Source organism: Hyla sarda, chromosome 3, assembly GCF_029499605.1.
Source record: "Hyla sarda isolate aHylSar1 chromosome 3, aHylSar1.hap1, whole genome shotgun sequence".
NCBI classification, from domain to species: Eukaryota; Metazoa; Chordata; class Amphibia; order Anura; family Hylidae; genus Hyla; species Hyla sarda.
Genome location: NC_079191.1, coordinates 311,395,387 through 311,415,082, shown reverse-complemented (window position 1 = coordinate 311,415,082; position 19,696 = coordinate 311,395,387). Strand labels below are relative to the sequence as shown.

At 43.4% G+C, this 19,696-nt stretch overlaps 1 protein-coding gene across 5 annotated transcripts in view; it reads right to left on the bottom strand.

Moving 5' to 3' along the window:
* Window positions 1-19,696, bottom strand: part of TIAM2 (TIAM Rac1 associated GEF 2) — a 488,869-nt gene that overhangs the window by 332,980 nt on the left and 136,193 nt on the right. For all 5 annotated transcript variants that reach the window (XM_056567049.1, XM_056567046.1, XM_056567048.1 and 2 more), the window contains one exon: window positions 3,366-3,444. The gene's annotated coding sequence lies outside the window, so the exon portion shown is untranslated. The remainder of the gene's footprint in view (window positions 1-3,365; window positions 3,445-19,696) is intronic.

Genomic DNA, 19,696 nt, shown 5'->3' with positions numbered 1-19,696 from the left:
GGTCTCCAAACTGCGGCCCTCCAGATGTTGCAAAACTACAACTCCCAGCATGCCCAGACAGCCAAAGGCTGTCTGGGCATGCTGGGAGTTGTAGTTTTGAAACTACCAGAAGCAGCAGTGAAGAGCTTCACTGCTGCCTCTGATGCAGATGCCGCCGACTCCACTTACCCGCCGCCGCCAACCCGTGTTCCTCCAGCATTCTGGTAAGTGCCGCTGTCCCCGCCGCAGCTCTCTGCGTCATCTTCCCCTGCTGTGCCCGGACTTCTAGCGGCGGGCAGAGCCCCCCCAATCAGCTCATTCACTGTGATTGGTCCACAGGGACCAATCACAGTGATCGCTGACCAGGACCATCGACAGATGGTCCTGGGGGGTGTTGCAGAAGTTGTCCCCTGCTGGAAACAGCGGGGCTTCTGCCAGTTAACCCATGCGATGCCGCGCATCGTCGGGTTAACAAAATGCCGTTTATAAACGCGGATCACAGCAGATCTCCAGAATGATTTGCTGTGATCCGCATTTAAATTAAAAAGCCGGTGGTACATGCGTCTACATCGCGCTGCCACCGGCTTCTATATACAGTACACTGTCATAATTCTTAATCCCCGCCGGGAGACGGGAGCTCTGATTGGTGGATAGCTATTGACCAATCAGAGCTCTCCTCTCCCGGCGGCGCAGTGTAGCAGCATGTACCGCCGACTTCCATAGTTAATAAATGCGGATCGCAGCGGGTCTTCTCCAGAGACCCGGTGCGATCTGCACCTCAGCCCCTGGACTACAACTCCCATCATGGGCAGAGTTTGTCCATGATGGGAGTAGTAGTTCTAAATGTCCCGCAGCCGGGGGATGAGCAAGTGCCATCCCTCAGCGTTGCGGTACTACAACTACTGCCATCATGGGACAGACTCTGTCCCATGATGGGAGTAGTAGTACAAGGGCAGAGGGGCAGATCGCAGCAGATCATTCTCCAGAGATCTGCTGCGATCCGCATTTATTAACTATAGAAGCCGGCGGTACATGCGTCTACACTGCACTGCCCGCAGGCTCCTATATACAGCTCTTATAAGTCATAATCCTCGCCGGGAGAGGGGAGCTCTGATTGGTTAATAGCTATCCACCAATCAGAGTTCCCCTCTCCTGGTGGCGGGTATTATGAATGATGACAGCTGTATATAGAAGGCGGTGACAGCTCAGTGTAGCGCTTGTACCGCCGACTTTTACAGTTAATAAATGCGGATCATAGTGGGTCTCTAGAGAATGACCCGTTGCGATCTGCACCTCAGCCCCTGGACTACAACTCCCATCATGGGCAGAGTCTGTCCATGATGGGAGCAGCAGTCCTTACTGTGCCAAAATAGACACTTTTGGTACGTGTCCTCTGAGGTGGTGTATATTTGCGCAAGAAAATGCTGTTTGCGTAGACCACAGGATGAAAAGTTCTATCAAAATTTGCGCAAAAAATAGACGCAAAAAAACACTTGCGCTTTTTTTTGCGCAAAAAAATAGACACAAAATAGTTCTATATACAATGATAATTCCCCCCAGAGTGCTTATCCTGAAAAGTCACCTGAAATGGCAGGTACATTTATTTTTCTGCAACCAAAAATACAGCCTTAACACAACACAAAATAAATTCCTGCTTGTCCAAGCACTAACTATACAATAATCTTCCCTACCTATACAGGTAGCTTACTACAAGCCACCCTACGAAACAGTCATCAAGTCACACATGTCAAAAAAAGGTACAGGTTCCTCACAGCTTCAGCCTTCAGACTGAGTTACAGCTTGTCTTAAGGCACGTTCACACAGGTGGGTTTTCCACAGCAGGCTTTCCGCAAAGGAAAATCCGCAGCAGATGCATTAAAGGGGTACTCCGGCCCTCAGACATCGTATCCCCTATCCAAAGGATAGGGGATAAAATGTCTGATTCTGGGGGTCCTGCAGCTGGGGACCCCCCGCAATCTCGCATGCAGCACCCACCTGTGGGAGCCATCACGCCCCCTCCCATAGACTTGCATTGCGGGGGCGGAGAGTGACATCACACAGGGGCGGAGTCGTGATGTCACGATACTCCGGCCCCGTAGTCGTGACCCGGCAGACTCGGAGGCTGCAGCGCCGCGTGCAACTCCCACTGCATGCGAGATTGCGGGGGTCCTCAGCTGCGGAATCTCAGCGATCAGACACCTTAAGATGTCTTAGGGCAGGCGTACCCCTTTAAGGACAATGCAGTCTGCTGCAGATTTTCAGCTGTGAGAAACTCACTGGTAACCCACCCGTGTGGACATTTCCTTAAAGCCAATTAAGCAGCTGTCTTCAGTACCTGTGCTGTATATGGCCACAATAAAAACCTGGAACCGGCCAGGAAGGGAATGGAAGTCCTCATTGCTAACCTGCATATAGTCCCATAAAAATCCAGGCCAAAAACAGACATTTTACCAAAGTCCTCAGCAGCTCATCCCTGTCACTGTCTCACACGTTATACACTGTTTCCTTATCATATGCTGATTTAAGTGACATAATTTATTTATTATTTATATGCAAGGCAAAATAAAAATAATTTTGTGCTAGGGAACACAGAGCATTTTTGCACAGATATACTGAAAGGTAGACTTCAGACCTAACACTTTTAAAATTGTTAGGTCACATGCCTGACAGTGGAGTACAGATAAACTGATGTTTGAACAAGAACCCAGCATACATGCATAGAAAAAACACTAAATAATGTAACAAAAAAGCTAATTATTTGTTTACTCAGTCTACATTTTGTAGACAAATTTGTTAAAAGTGCTGTTACATTTTACAAAAAAAAACACAAATGGGTATGCAATAGATATTGTAAACTGAATATGATCTGTACTATCACTTTGTTACCAGATCTTGTAAAGAGCTGCAAAGAATAAATTATCTACTTTTGGACCATTCTGGAAATAGACAGTGGGACAATAACAACCTAAAGGTTACAACTCTGGGAATGTATTCACCTGAACTGCTAAAGTCCTACTTATGAATGCACTAACTAAAATTTTAATTCACTGATTGCAGTCACATTTTTAGAGATAATTGGTATCTTTAAATAACGCACCGAATTTTACGTTGTGTGAACCCAGCCTTAGACACACAATATGGTTTCGATCAATTCATTTGAAAACATTTGCATACACATATCTTTAAATATTACATGACTTATAGTAACTTTTAAGCCTCATTGGAAAGAATCCTTTACTGTGAAATATTAGTCTTGGAAAATCACATTTTTAGCACTACCCCAGAATAAACATTACAAAAAATGCTAAGTTAAAAACCCAAAAACAAAACACTTCTCTTCTAAGAGTACCCAAATTCAGAAAAAGAGTTATATCCTATGTACTTACAAGCTGTAGCCTCCTCTTCTGAAAGGAACGGCATATTGCACTGAACCATGTAGTGTCTGGAAACTCTTCGCATCTAGGTCTGAAAAAAAAAAGGAGATGCATTTTAGAATAGAAAAAGAATGAAGCACATTAGGGGCAGCAGCAGGAATTCAAAAGAGGTCACTAAGGGTCTCTAGGATCTTCAGGCTTCAATTGGCAAATCTGAGGAGCACAGAATTTGGTGGAGCCAAAAAGAAAACGTTTAACCCTTTAATGTAATCCTTTCAAGTTATAACATCACATTATAATAGAGTAGCATCTGCTTCACAGTAATCAAAATACCTGATATCTAAAAAGATAGATACATAGATAGACAAACGGACAGAAGGACAGACAGACAAATATATAGAATCATGATACTTGATTATATCATTTAAATTAAACTGTATACAGTTTATAACTAGTCATCTATGTCTTTATCATTTTCCGTAAAATATGCTCCCTTTGCAATGATAAATGTTACATATTTTAGACTAGAACTGTACATTCAACCCTTTTACATTGTTCATTTGAAAAGCTTGGCAGCTTTACACAGATTTGAAGGTTGTATATCAAGTTATCATTTACAAATGTGTGTTCAAATTCCCTGTACTCCAGTCCTGATTTCTGTGCAACTTATTACAAGACAGAGAGCTTCAATAGCCTGGAAAGAGCACAGTGTCATAAGGACACGGTAGTAGACATGCTGCAGACATAATGTTAAAGAGAACCTGTCATCACAAAAACTTTTTATATGTTGTTAATTAAAGTATTAGAAACAATTATAAAAAAAGAAATTATATTTATACATATTTTGACTTGAAAAAACTGACCACTAGGGGTCTCCTTACATGTCCCGGCTGCAAGTCTCTCATAGACTGCAAGAGTCCTAACTCTCATAGTGCAGCCTGGACACTGACAAGCACAGCACATCTCCCTGCCTGTCAATCAGACAGAAGAAAGCAAGTGTTGTACATGCTGCATGATGCACCTCAGCGACATTGAACACTGCCTGCAGGGACAGGTAATGAAGAGGGCAACATACCAGCAGCAGTTGATCCATCTGCAAACAGCTGTTTCGGGGTGCTTTCCCCTCCTCAGTACAAAGCATGGTGTTCTGTCTTGGCTGTGGGAAGAGGCCTGTGACTAGCAAAAAGTATTCTCATTAGGGAGGAGCACCGCTTCCTGTGTGGAACGGAGATTCAAAAAGGCCAATAGGTCTCCATGGGCTTTCTGGGTAAGAAATATGCAAAGCAGCTCGTCACACCACCTTCCCAGGTAGCATGCCCTAAGATCAGCCCTGGCTCCAGTTACGAAGTCTCAGAAAAGGGGCAAGGAGAATACTTGCCCCTTTTAAATATATATATATATATATATATATATATATATATATATATATATATAAATAGTGCAGGCTACAAGCCAGCCGAAACGTTGCATTGTATATCATGATGCAATAAAGACCTTGTAGCTAGCACTTTAAGCTGGACCTCGTGTTGGGTGCTGTTTCCTAGTGGAGGAAGAATTTATGTGGATCCAGTTTGACACACTGGGGGTTATGCCGCACCACACCTGAGCCATCCTGTGCTGAAGTTTCCACAGTGACTTCTATATATATATATATATATATATACACACACACACACACACCTTCCGCCACTCCCCCAGTAAAGAGGGAACAACAGAAGGTCTCCAGTCCTCCCAGTCTTCTTCCTGGTTTTGGGGCAGGACACGTCATACTGCAGATCTGCTTATGACCGGTCACAATGATGTCTCACCTCAGCCAGTGAAAGGCTGAGCAAGAGTGTCATTTACTGGGTCCGGGCCCCAAGACCATAAAGAAAACCGGAACAAGGGGACTGCAGACCCTAGGGGAGCAGTGGAAGGTAAATTTAAGTTTATTATTTTAATGGTGGTAGGCCAGGCATAAAGGATAAAAAAAAATTGGCTGGAATACCCCTTTAACAACTGCACCTTTTTATATTTAAGTGCAAATATTTGTGCGATGCATGAACTTTTTACATAAGTCTACACCAGCAACTTACAAAATGTGCTTACAACCAAATGTTTGCCCGAGTAAGGTAAGATGTATGTACTTGCACCTAATTTACCACCAAAAAAGGGTGCATTTCCACCAAAGTCCTCTATGTGGTAACTAATAAGCTATGTTTGCACTTAGTTATTTATTTCATGGAAAAACATGCTGCTAATTTTGGCCATTTATTCAAAAAAAATTTGTCAGATACAAAAACTTTTTATCTGCTGTTACTGGTGAAAATTAAAGACCCTTTGTAATATGGTTGTTAAAAAAAACCCGAATGTAATATTTAATAAAGAAAATGGCTTCTGAAAATCTCACCACAAGGGATCCCAATACCTACTGGGACACTAACCAGTCCAGCAGCAGCATCAGCTAGTCCAGGAGTCATGGACAAAAGAGGACTCATGGACAAGGCTGCATGGGTAGACACAACAATCACCTCCCACCACCCCTGAGAGGATTTCTAAGACAGTGAGCTAATGAAAAAAAGTATTTCTTTAATAAATATAGGTGGTAGAGGCATAACAATTAAGTTGGAAATACTGATTTGAAAAATAAATAGGTTGATTTTCAGCCACAAATGGCCAGAATGATATGCCATTTTCAGAACAGAGGGAGCCAATACAGAAGCTAGACACATTTAAAAGACATGTAAAGCATTCACATGACCTAGTCAGTAACATACATGTTACCAAAATAGAAAATGACAGCAATCCTGTACTCACCTCAGTGGTACGAGTCACACGGCACCTCCAGCAGACAGGCAGACACGCTGAGTGTGTCTGCCTGTCTGCTGGAGGTCCCGTGAGAGGAGCCGCGTGACTCGTACCACTGCGGTGAGTGCAGGACTGCTGTCATTTTCTATTTTGGTATACTTTTGACTGTCTTCATGTTTGCTGTCCTAGCACCGCCGTTGGACGAGTATTGCCTAAATACATACATTGTGTATCCTTTGATCCAGCTGTCTTTAATGTCCATCACCCATTGATTAGCAGTGCTGCTCTGTTGTCTTTTGTTTAATGTGTATAACATACAGGTTACAGCTGTGATGAGGTGGATTCAATGACCTGTGAGGATGATGGCGTGGGCCATACCAGGGAGCGGAGTCTAAGGTACCGCTAGTTTTCACCAGAGCCCGCTGCAAAGCGGGATAGACTTGCTGCGGCAGGTGGCACCCCGGTCGCTACCCCGGATACGACTCGTCCCCACAGGCAGCTGAGATATAACGTGGCACGGGAAGGATGAGGCACAGACGAAGTCAGGACAGGCAGGAGGTCTGGGCTGGCGGTCAGGTCACGTAGCAAGAGGTCAGAAGGCACAGAAGCAAGGTCCGGATACGTAGCCAGCGGTCAGATACACGGTAAGGCAAGACACAAGTAAACACTTTCTCATAGGCAATAAAGGCACAAAGATCTGGCAAGGATTAAAGAAAGTTGGGGGTTATATAGGGTCAAAAGAGACTAGCAGCAATGAATGGTGCGCTGGCCCTTTAAATCTTAAAGAGCCGTGAGCGCGCCCTAGGAGGCCGGGACGTGCTCGCTGGCAGACACGGAGAGCGGTGGAGACAGAGCGGCAAGGAGGTGAGTGGAGATGCAAACCGCAGCGGCGCTGGCAGCAGAGACAGGGATGCACTTGCAGTGAGCAAGTCTGATCGCAGCGCTGACTGTAACAATACATATGCATTATTTTTTTCTGTGATATGACAGGTAAGCTTGAATGCACATACTTGATATTTTGATGCTTTGTCTGGCATCTATTGGTTTAACTAAAATGAATACACATAACCCATTTGTTGCGTTTATTTATTTGTTGCAGATTTGTTTGCTTGGACATTTTTTCTTTATTGTATTACTGAAAAATGTACAACAAAAACTTATATAAAAAGTGGATGGTGCTTAGGATTGTGATAAAAAAAAAAAAAACTATACTCTCCCATTTACTCCTTGTTGTTTCCAGCAGTGATGTGCCTGTGTACCTACAACACTCCTGCAAGCAGTAACTGGCCCCAGTGGTTAATGATTGGTTGCATTGGTGGTGTGGGTAAATGACCATATCATGTCTGCAACCCCATAAGCAATGCTCGCTTAGGACCAGAGTGGTAGAACAGGATGCTGCATGGACTAAGAGGTCAGTATAGGTTATTTTTTTAATTTTATCACAATCGTAATCACCAGTCAGTCATAGAACCCCTTTAATGTGAAACAACATAGACTATATATATATATATATATATATATATATATATATATATATATATAATCCAACTTTAGTTGCTGCACCAACTTCTAAATTAATAGTATACGGCTAATAACAATGACAGAGATTTATCATTCCATTTATGTTTTCTTTCCCCCCATACATTTGTCACACTGAATGATGCATGTGAGCCTGTGTTGTTTTTTCTTTTTGCATGTAAGGCACAGAGAGAGAAAAAAAAAATAAAAAATTTTTTTTAAACATAAAAAAAACAAAAAACAAAGGTTTTCATTATTTTCTTTGGGTTAAGAATGAAAGTTGTCTTCACTAGTGGCATTCTTCTCAGGAATAACTATTTATTAAGTGCACTTTCCTTTATGCAGTTAAGTGTAGCATGTGTACATCTGTCCAGCACATCAACATTCCAACACAACTGACAATTTATCCTCTATTCACTGAGAAAGAAGGAAAGAGTCATGCCACTATAGAAAACAACAATCCTGCCATGTGTATAGCTGTAGAGAAACAAAACAAAGCTATCCAGATGTCCAATGCAAAGAGGGCTCAATACTGATGGCTACTTAAGAACTGCAAATGGTTTATGTATGCTTTAGCTCAAGAACATAGACGCTATGGTGGTCTATGTAAGGCAGACATTTTCAGTACTGTATGTCTTACTCAGCATGCCTGTAGTACAGGCCCTCAGACTATATACTGCTTAAGACTTGTACATTACTCTTTGCTTATAGTCCACTGAGTCATGTTAAGTGCTTGCAGTGTGACATCCAATTTATTCTACCCCACGCTAATGGCTGGAGAACTGACAAGCATCTAAGTTTTGGATTTCTGGATTTTCCTCCCTTTGTCTGGATATTTTTATGTGAGTCTAGCATCTGTTTTGAGGACAATAGAATAGAGAATTTTTACAACATTATTGAAGGATTTGTACTGACACCAGAGTTGTTTTTGTTTTGAAACAGAGGCAATTCTAAAATGCATGGCCTTTAATGGAAAACCTGTGAAAAGTGTTATTTATGTGATTTTGATATCGTGTTTTTTAAAAGTAATCAAAATATATGCCAAAATAGGGCAAATGGCAGCCACATACCGCCCTCAAATGCTCATCCTGTAGCTCCTGGCTTTCATGATCTATTGTACTGTGTACAGTATTACTATACATTCTCTACCAGTACTACTTTGCTGCGTGTCTTAAAGTTTGATCAGAAGGAGTCTGACTGTTGAGACCCCAGATAGATCCAAAAAGAGGAGTCGCACGTCACCCATTTGCAGCAGAGATAAATGGCCACACTTACATAATGCTATGGTGAACAATGCAGCTGTATTCATATTTTCTAAAGACTGTGACCACTGCAGGAAAAAATGTACATCCTATAAATGGAGCCAAGGTCCTAATCTGAGACTCCTATTAATAGGCATACTACCTACAGGGAAAAATACCTACAGGGAGGGGGGGCAACTATCTACAGGGGAATATGACCTACAGGGGGGGCTTATGAACTACAAGGGGCTACCTACAGGGAGGATTCTAACTACAGATGTAATACTGCCTGCATGAGGGTTACCTATCAGGGGATACTACCTACAGGGGTGCCTACCTATAGGAGCATACTACCTACAGGGGGCATATTACCTATAGAGGATATACTACCTGCAGTCAGGGATACTTACTAAAGGGGGGCCTACCTAAAGGGTGCTACAAACAGGGGACATACTACCTAAAGGGGGCAACCTACCTACAGGGAGACCTACCTATAGGGGGTATAAATCTACTTTGGGGACCCTACATAATGGGAAAACTATGGACGTAATTTGCTATGTCTATGGGCCATTGGCAAGTGATATAATATAGCTGCCAACACTGATGTTTTAAATTTTTGGTTATAACGGTACTTTTTCTAAACCACACAGAAAAGTTACATTTTAATGTGGGGTTACAGTGGGGCAAAAAAGTATTTAGTCAGCCACCAATTGTGCAAGTTCTCCCGCTTAAAAAGATGAGAGGCCTGTAATTTCCATCATAGGTATACCTCAACTATGAGAGACATAATGAGAAAAAAAATCCATAAAATCACATTGTCTGATTTTTAAAGAATTTATTTGCAAATTATGGTGGAAAATAAGTATTTGGTCAATAAAAAAAAGTTCATCTCAATACTTTGTTCATCTCAATACTTTGTTGAGGTCAAACGTTTTCTGTAAGTCTTCACAAGGTTTTCACACACTGTTGCCAAAATTTTGGCCAATTCTTCCATGCAGATCTCCTCTAAAGAATTCATTCTTTCCTTTACACAGATTAATCATCCTTTTCCCTTAGCAGAAAAACAATCCCAAAGCATGATGTTTCCACCCCCATGCTTCACAGTAGGTATGGTGTTCTTTGGATGCAACTCAGCATTCTTTCTCCTCCAAACACGACGAGTTGAGTTTTTACCAAAAAGTTCTACCTTGGTTTCATCTGACCATATGACATTCTCCCAATTATCTTCTGTATCATCCAAATCTCTCTAGCAAACTTCAGAAGGGCCCAGACATGTACTGGCTTAAGCAGGGGGACACATCTGGCACTGAATGATTTGAGTCCCTGGCGGCATAGTGTGTTACTGATGGTAGCCTTTGTTACTATGGACCCAGCTCTCTGCAGGTCATTAACTAGGTCCCCCTGTGTGGTTCTGGGATTTTAGCTCACCGTACTTGTGATCATTTTGACACCACAGGGTGAGATCTTGCGTGGAGCCCCAGATTGAGGGAGATTATCAGTGGTCTTGTATGTCTTCCATTTTCTAATAATTGCTCCCACAGTTGATTTCTTCACACCAAACAGCTTGCTTATTGCAGATTCAGTCTTCCCAGCCTGGTGCAGATCTACAATTTTGTTTCTCGTGTCCTTCAACAGCTCTTTGGTCTTGGCCATAGTGGAGTTTGGAGTGTGACTGTTTGAGGTGGTGGACAGGTGTCTTTTACACTGATAACACGTTCAAACAGGTGCCAATAATATAGGTAAATAGTGGAGGACAGAGGAGACTCTTAAAGAAGAAGTTACAGGTCTGTGAGAGCCAGAAATCTTGATTGTTTGTAGGTGACCAAATACTTATTTTCTACCATAATTTGCATATAAATTCTTGAAAAATCAGACAATGTGATTTTTATGGATTTTTTTTTCTCATTGTGTCTCTCATAGTTGAGGTATACCTATGAGGAAAATTACAGGCCTCTCTCATCTTTTTAACCCCTTAAGGACCAAGGACGTATGAGTACGTCCTTGGTCCCGCTCCCGTGATATAACGCGGGGTCCCACGGTGACCCCGCATCATATCACGGCGGGCCCGGCGTCATAGTGAAACCGGGACCCGCCTCTAATAGCGCGCGGCACTGATCGCGGTGCCGCGCGCTATTAACCCTTTAGCCGCTTGCTCAAAGCTGAGCCACGCGGCAAAAAGTGAAAGTAAAAGTGTCCGGCTAGCTCAGGGAGCTGTTCGGGATCGCCGCGGTATAATCTCGGCATCCCGAACACCTGTACTACAGGAGGAAGGTCTCTTACCTTCCTTCCTGCAGTCCGATCGCCGATTGAATGCTTCAAGCCTGCGATCCAGGCTTGAGCAATCAATCGCCGAAAACACTGATCATTGCATCTGCAGGCCCCTATGGGGGCTATAATATTGCAAAAAAAAGTGTAAAAAAATCATTAACCCTTTGAATTATCCCTTCCCCTAATAAAAGTTTGAATCACCCGGCATTTCCAATAATAATAAAAAAAACAGTGTAAATAAAAACAAAAATAAACATTTGAGGTATCGCCGCGTGCGGAAATGTCCAAATAAAAAAAATATACCACTAATTTAACCGCACGGTCAATGGCGTACGCGCAATAAAATTCCAAAGTCCAAAATAGCGTATTTTTGGTCACTTTTTATATCATGGAAAGATGAATAAAAAGCGATCAAAAAGTCCGATCAATGCAAAAATGGTACCGACAAAAACTTCAGATCACGACGCAAAAAATAATAATAACACAAATACATTGATACATTTTAAGTGTTTTATTGTGCATTACAGTTTTCTTCTCCAACTAAAGTCAACAAATGTAAAACAATGGATGTTTCATTCTGGTTGCCAAAGCAATATCCAAGGGCAATGTACTTGTGCTGTATTATTTATATTTCAGTATAAAGTATATGCAATGTACTGAATTTCTCTACTGGGATATCATATAATATATTATACATTAACCATGTACAAGAGGTAAAATGGTTCCTTACAAATGTATAAATACACTGCCATAGGCTTGCCTACAAGTGTTATTAAGCCAGTCACACCGCAACACAATCATTGGAATAAATCATTTCAAACTTCCATATCGGGGGCCACTTTATGGATTACACCTAAGGAAAGTAAATAGGGTTAGACTGCTTCCCACATGACTACAACATCACAGTCTGGGTTGTGGTCACTGACCCCATTTACTCAATTTAGAGACACAATTCACACAGTAAGACATAGCAATGTTTGGTCATGCAACCCCTGCATCAACCAAAATCGCTGTGCAGCCCCAGCCTTATGTGAACAACAAATCTTTCAACAGAAGTTTGGTGATGGTTTCTGGCAGTAGGGTTTCATTTGTAAAAAACAAAACTGGCAATGCTTAGGGTATGCTACATTTTAGGACTGTTAATGATACAGACAGCTGTTGGGGTATAAAAAAAAACTATACTTTTTCAAGAACTGATGGTGGTTGCCTTAAGAATTTCTCAGTCAAGTATCAAGAAGAAGTTTTTTTTTTTTTGCAGCTCACGTGCCTTCACATCCAGACCCTCCTTGGTTGACATACAAAACCCTGTATGTCAGTCAAGAAAGGGCTGTGAGGTGAGGACAAGCGATGGAGCATGTTAGGCTCTGAGACTTAAAGGGGTACTCCAGTGGAAAAAAATTTTTGGGTGCCAGAAAGTTAAACAGAAAACTGGTGCCAGAAAGTTAAACAGATTTGTAAATTACTTCTATTTAAAAATCTTAATCCTTCCAGTACTTATCAGCTGCTGTATGCTCCACAGGAAGTTCTTTTTTAAATTTATTTTCTGTCTGACCACAGTGCTCTCTGCTGACTGGAACTGTCCAGAGCAGGAGCAAATCCCTATAGCAAACCTCTCCTGCTCTGGACAGTTCCTAAAATGGACAGAGGAGTTAGCAGAGAGCACTGTGGTCAGACACAACAGAAATTCAAAAAGAAAAACACTTCCTGTGGACCATACAGCAGCTGATAAGTACTGGAAGGATTAAGATTTTTAAATAGAAGTAATTTACAAATCTGGGTACAAGTAGGAGAAAAGCAGATCAGCTCACCACAATCTTCTTATAGGATAGACACCACAGCATAGGGTCTGGAAGCACGGAACAAAGGAGCAGCTTCTCCTCGTGGTAACAGAGAGTAAAGAAATTTTGGAGATCCAGCTCCCGATGGAGAAAATAATAAAACTTAATGCTAAATAAACCATATTAAAAACTGGTAGCCACGTCAGTGGCAAGTGACATGTCACTTAGTAAAAACTAGTAGAACGCCGACGCGTTTTAAGCTTACGCTCTTAGTCATGGCACTGACACCATGTCCTGCGGGAGGTTAAATAAACGCTGAACAAAGTCAGGAACCCACCGCAGGCAAAATAATCCCCGCCTTCCAGGACGGGAAATGACGAGTGTTAGCCGGGCGTATGCCAGCAGCAAACCTTTCCAGTTGTGGGCCAGTTGAAGCATACACTGTGAAACGGCACTGTAGTCCCCGGACTACATCCCCTCTATCTTGTCATCCACCCTTGTCCTGCACTGTATTTCCCCCGTATGTGTTCTTGAATAAAGAAGCGGTGAAAGCGCAGATGGTGAGTTGCCCTGTTCTATTTTCTACGTGGTTGTAAGTTTGTGCACTGGACTATTCATTATACAGAGAGCACCACCTGGCATGGAGCAGCTAACAGAGGTACTAAAACGCTTATGCTGTACATATAGGCAGCAGTGCCGAGTGTCTATTTATCTTCAAAGGAACTTTTGTAATAACAAGTTATTTAACTGTATGTCAGCCACGTACAAGCCAGAGAATATTAGTGAGCTAGTTTAAGACATTCAGTAGATCATTACATATGTGTAAAAATGATTATACAGATTGATATACGTAATGACCTTCTTTGCAGATCACACTGTATTGCTCAGTGTTACTGTGATTAGTAATTTTGTAACTTGCTGTCTTGTGCTATTGATGGAATGAAATTGTGTTCAAAGGTGGTGTAATGTGAATAGACCTCTTAAAAGTCATGCAAAACAGAAGGTGATGTAAATTGATTGCAGCATATCAATGGTACATGCGAAAATACATAATGTGTCTTAAAGTTTTTAGCCTACTGTGTAATCATTTGGTTTTATCTTTTCAGGCTTTTATTTTCTTGTTTCCTCCTTTCTATCTTTTTCTGTTGTTTATTTTATATTTTTTGATAAGAATGGTTTTTGATTATGAATTTGATGGGCTTTAATAAAAGGCTTAAAACTATGCATTCAGTATGAATAGGGTGTAGTAGCCATATATTTTATAGATAGTGTCCCAAAAAAGAAAACATTCTTGTGATACACTCTACAGTGCTATCATGCTGGGGGACCAGTTCACACATATAAAAACATATAACAATGAGGATACAAATATAGGTGTGAACATAGGCAAAAATAAGGAATAGTACAAAAGTAGTATAAAGTCTCATGTTTTAGTATAATAAATATACAGTATATGGTCCATGTTAGTCTGGTCATTAGGAGTTGTTATATAGTACCTTTTGAATTTGCCTTTAAAGTATTCATATTTCTACCAAAACGCACAGTCAGATGGAGTACTAATGTACCCCAAATTGTCAGGTGTGTACAGTGCAAAAATGTGGTGAGTTCACAAAATATATCATATATTATATAGCACCCTTTCAGATTTTCCATGTATGTGCTGAGGCGTGCGGGCAAACGAAATATTATCATGCCCTAAGTTGGCCGGTGTTCACAGTACGTACATAATGTATTGTATATATAGTAAATGGACATTATATTACATATTAAGGACACCCCATGAAGTCGCACCAAGAATGAATAAAACACACATGATAAAATTATCCAATACCACATCTAGATGTGAACTTTTGCACAGTATAAACCACAAAATATTCATGTTTATTTAAAAGCGCACGGACAGACGGAGTATTATTATACCCCGGGTTGTCAGGTATGCACGATACATAAATGTGGTGGATTCTCTTTTTGGGACACTATCTATAAAATATATGGCTACTACACCCTATTCATACTGAACGCATAGTTTTTAAGCCTTTCATAAAAGCCCATCAAAATCATAATCAAAAACCATTCTTATCAAAAAATATAAAATAAACAACAGAAAAAGATAGAAAGGAGGAAACAAGAAAACAAAAGCCTGAAAAGATAAGACCAAATGATTACACAGTAGGCTAAAAACTTCACATTATGTATTTTCGCATGTACCATCAATATCCTGCTGCGATCAATTTACATCACCTTCTGTTTTACATGACTTTTAAGAGGTCTATTCACATTTGAACACGGTTTCATTCCGTCAATAGAACAAGACAGCAAGTTTCAAGTTACAAAATTACTAATCACAGTAACACTGGGCAATACAGTGTGATCTGCGAAGAAGGTTGTTACGTATATCAATCTGTATAATAATTTTTACACATATGTAAGGTAATGATCTACTGAATGTCTTAAACTATCTCACTAATATTCTCTGGGTTGTACATGGCTGCCTTAGAGTTAAATAACTTGTGGCGATTCGTGGCGATTCCAGGTCAATCGGGTCTCTGGTGACCCGGAAAAAAAGGGTGAATGGGGCTGTCTGAGACAGCCCCATTCACCCTTACCTAGCTGGAGTGAGGTGGCATGGGTGCTGTCTCACGATCACGTGAGTGATCGGTCGGAACGACCGACCAATCACGACCCTGCTGGGCGGTGATCGGGACGGCGATCATGGCGGCAATCGGGGCCGGCAAGGGTCTCCAAACTCTCCCTGGTCTGGTGATGGCAGTGACAGGAGCAGCAGGATCGGTGGCAGCAGCGGTCGCGGCGGCAGTATACAGGAGGAGGTGAGGCCTTTGCACCTCCTGCTGTTGCTTAGCAACAACTCTCAGCATGCACAGCCAAAGGGCATGCTGGGAGTTGTGGTTTTGTAACAGCTTGAGTTCCAACTACAACTCCCAGCATGCCCCTTGGTAGTCTGTGCATGCTGAGGGTTTTAGTTATGCAACAACTGGAGGCACATTTTTTTAATGAAAAAGTGTGCATCCAGCTGTTGCATAACTACAAATCCCAACATGCCCAGACAACCAAAGGCCATGCTGGGAGTTGTAGCAGTGTGCCTCCAGCTGTTGCAAAACTACAACTCTCCCTGCCCTTCAACTGTCAATGCATGCTGATTGTTGCAGTTCTGCAACAGCTGGAGACACATGGTTGCAAAACTGAGTTTGTTACCCAACTCAGTGTTTTGCAGCCAGTGTGCCTCCAGGTGTTGCAAAACTACAACTCCCAGCATGCACTGGGAGAGACTGTACATGCTGGGAGTTCTAGTTTTGCAACAGCTGGAGGCACACTGGTTGTGAAACACTGAGTTAAGTGACAAACTCAGTGTCTCGCAACCAGTGTGTCTACAGCTGTTGCATAACTACAATTCCCAGCATGTATGGTCTGTCAGTGCATTCTGGGAGTTGTAGTTTTGCAAAAGCTGAAGGTCCCCCCCCCCCATATGTGAATGTACAGGGTACATTCACACGGGCGGGTTTACAGTGAGTTTTCTGCTGCAAGTTTGAGATGCAGCAAATTTTTCCCCACAGCTCAAACTCCCAGCGAGAAACTCACTGTAATCCCGCCCCTTGTGAATGTACCCTAAAAACACTACACTACACTACACCTACACAAAATAAAAACCTCTTGTACGGCACTGTTTCCAAAACGGAGCCTCCAGCTATTGAAAAACAACAACTCCCAGTATTGCCGGACAGCCACTGACTGTCCAGGCATGCCGGGAGTTTTGCAAGAGCTGGAGACACCCCGTTTGGGAAACACTGCCATAGGGTGTTTTTGTGGTGGATTCAAATCCCCAATTTAGGCCTCAAATGCGCATGGCGCTCTCTCGCTTTGGAGCACTGTCGTATTTCAAGGAAACAGTTTAGAGCCACATATGGGGTATCTCCTGACTTGGGAGAAATTGTGTAACAAATATTGGGGGGCTTTTTCTTCTTTTACCCCATATGAAAAGGTAAAAGTTGGGTCTACACCAGCATGTTAGTGTAAAAAATAAAAAAACGTTACACTAACATGCTGGTGTTGCCCCATACTTTTAATTTTCACAAGCGGTAAAAGGAAAAAAAGACCCCCAAAATTTACATTTAAATTGTACAGAACTACCCCATATGTGGGCGTAAAATGCTCAACGGGTGCACAACATGGCTCATGAGTGAGAGCGTGCCTGTCACGATGCCGGCTGGCAGGTAGTGGATCCTCTGTGCCAGAGAGGGATTGGCGTGGACCGTGCTAGTGGACCGGTTCTAAGCCACTACTGGTTTTCACCAGAGCCCGCCGCAAAGCGGGATGGTCTTGCTGCGGCGGTAGTGACCAGGTCGTATCCACTAGCAACGGCTCACCTCTCTGGCTGCTGAAGATAGGCGCGGTACAAGGGAGTAGGCAAAAGCAAGGTCGGACGTAGCAGAAGGTCGGGGCAGGCAGCAAGGATCGTAGTCAGGGGCAACGGCAGAAGGTCTGGAAACACAGGCAAGGAACACACAAGGAACGCTTTCACTGGCACTAAGGCAACAAGATCCGGCAAGGGAGTGCAGGGGAAGTGAGGTGATATAGGGAAGTGCACAGGTGAACACACTAATTGGAACCACTGCGCCAATCAGCGGCGCAGTGGCCCTTTAAATCGCAGAGACCCGGCGCGCGCGCGCCCTAGGGAGCGGGGCCGCGCGCGCCGGGACAGAACAGACGGAGAGCGAGTCAGGTAGGGGAGCCGGGGTGCGCATCGCGAGCGGGCGCTACCCGCATCGCGAATCGCATCCCGGCTGGCAGCGGAATCGCAGCGCCCCGGGTCAGAGGACGTGACCGGAGCGCTGCCGCGGGGAGAGTGAAGCGAGCGCTCCGGGGAGGAGCGGGGACCCGGAGCGCTCGGCGTAACAGTACCCCCCCCCTTGGGTCTCCCCCTCTTCTTAGAGCCTGAGAACCTGAGGAGCAGACTTTTGTCTAGGATGTTGTCCTCAGGTTCCCAGGATCTCTCTTCAGGACCACAACCCTCCCAGTCCACTAAAAAAAAATTTTTCCCTCTGACCTTTTTGGCAGCTAAAATTTCTTTGACCGAGAAGATGTCCGAGGAGCCGGAAACAGGAGTGGGAGGAACAGATTTGGGAGAAAAACGGTTGAGGATGAGTGGTTTGAGAAGAGAGACGTGAAAGGCATTAGGGATACGAAGAGAGGGAGGAAGAAGAAGTTTATAAGAGACAGGATTAATTTGACACAAAATTTTGAAAGGACCAAGATAGCGTGGTCCCAACTTGTAACTAGGGACACGGAAGCGGACATATTTAGCGGAGAGCCATACCTTGTCTCCAGGGGAAAAAACGGGGGGAGCTCTTCTTTTCTTATCCGCGAACTTCTTCATGCGTGATGAAGCCTGTAAGAGAGAATTTTGGGTCTCTCTCCATATGATGGAAAGGTCACGAGAAATTTCATCCACAGCGGGCAGACCAGAGGGCAAGGGAGTAGGGAGGGGGGGAAGAGGGTGACGGCCGTACACCACGAAAAATGGGGATTTGGAGGAAGACTCAGAGACCCTGAAGTTATACGAGAATTCGGCCCATGGGAGGAGATCTGCCCAGTCATCCTGGCGGGAGGAAACAAAATGTCGCAAATAATCACCCAAGATCTGGTTAATCCTTTCTACTTGTCCATTGGACTGGGGATGATATGCAGAAGAAAAATTTAATTTAATCTTGAGTTGTTTACAGAGAGCCCTCCAGAATTTAGACACGAATTGGACGCCTCTATCCGAGACAATCTGCGTAGGCAACCCGTGAAGACGAAAAATGTGTACAAAAAATTGTTTAGCCAACTGAGGCGCAGAAGGAAGACCAGGAAGAGGGATGAAATGTGCCATTTTGGAGAATCGATCAACGACCACCCAAATAACAGTGTTGCCACGGGAAGGGGGTAAATCAGTAATAAAATCCATACCAATCAGAGACCAAGGCTGTTCGGGGACAGGCAGAGGATGAAGAAAACCAGCGGGCTTCTGGCGAGGAGTCTTATCCCGGGCACAGATAGTGCAGGCTCGCACAAAGTCCACAACATCCGTCTCCAGAGTCGGCCACCAATAGAAGCGGGAGATGAGTTGCACAGATTTCTTGATACCCGCATGACCTGCGAGATGGGAGGAGTGACCCCATTTGAGGATTCCGAGGCGTTGGCGAGGAGAAACAAAGGTCTTTCCTGGAGGAGTCTGCCTGATGGAGGCAGGAGAAGTGGAGATCAGGCAGTCAGGTGGAATGATGTGTTGCGGAGAGAGTTCAACTTCTGAGGCATCCGAGGAACGAGAGAGAGCATCGGCCCTAATGTTCTTATCGGCAGGACGAAAGTGAATCTCAAAATTAAATCGGGCAAAGAACAGAGACCACCGGGCCTGGCGAGGATTCAGCCGTTGGGCAGACTGGAGGTAGGAGAGGTTCTTGTGGTCGGTGTAGATAATAACAGGAGAACTTGATCCCTCCAGCAGATGCCTCCATTCCTCAAGTGCTAATTTAATGGCTAGAAGCTCTCGATCCCCGATGGAGTAGTTCCTCTCCGCTGGAGAGAAGGTCCTAGAGAAAAAACCACAAGTGACAGCATGCCCGGAAGAATTTTTTTGTAGAAGAACAGCTCCAGCTCCCACTGAGGAGGCATCAACCTCCAATAGGAAGGGTTTGGAAGGGTCAGGTCTGGAGAGGACGGGAGCCGAAGAAAAGGCAGACTTGAGTCGTTTAAA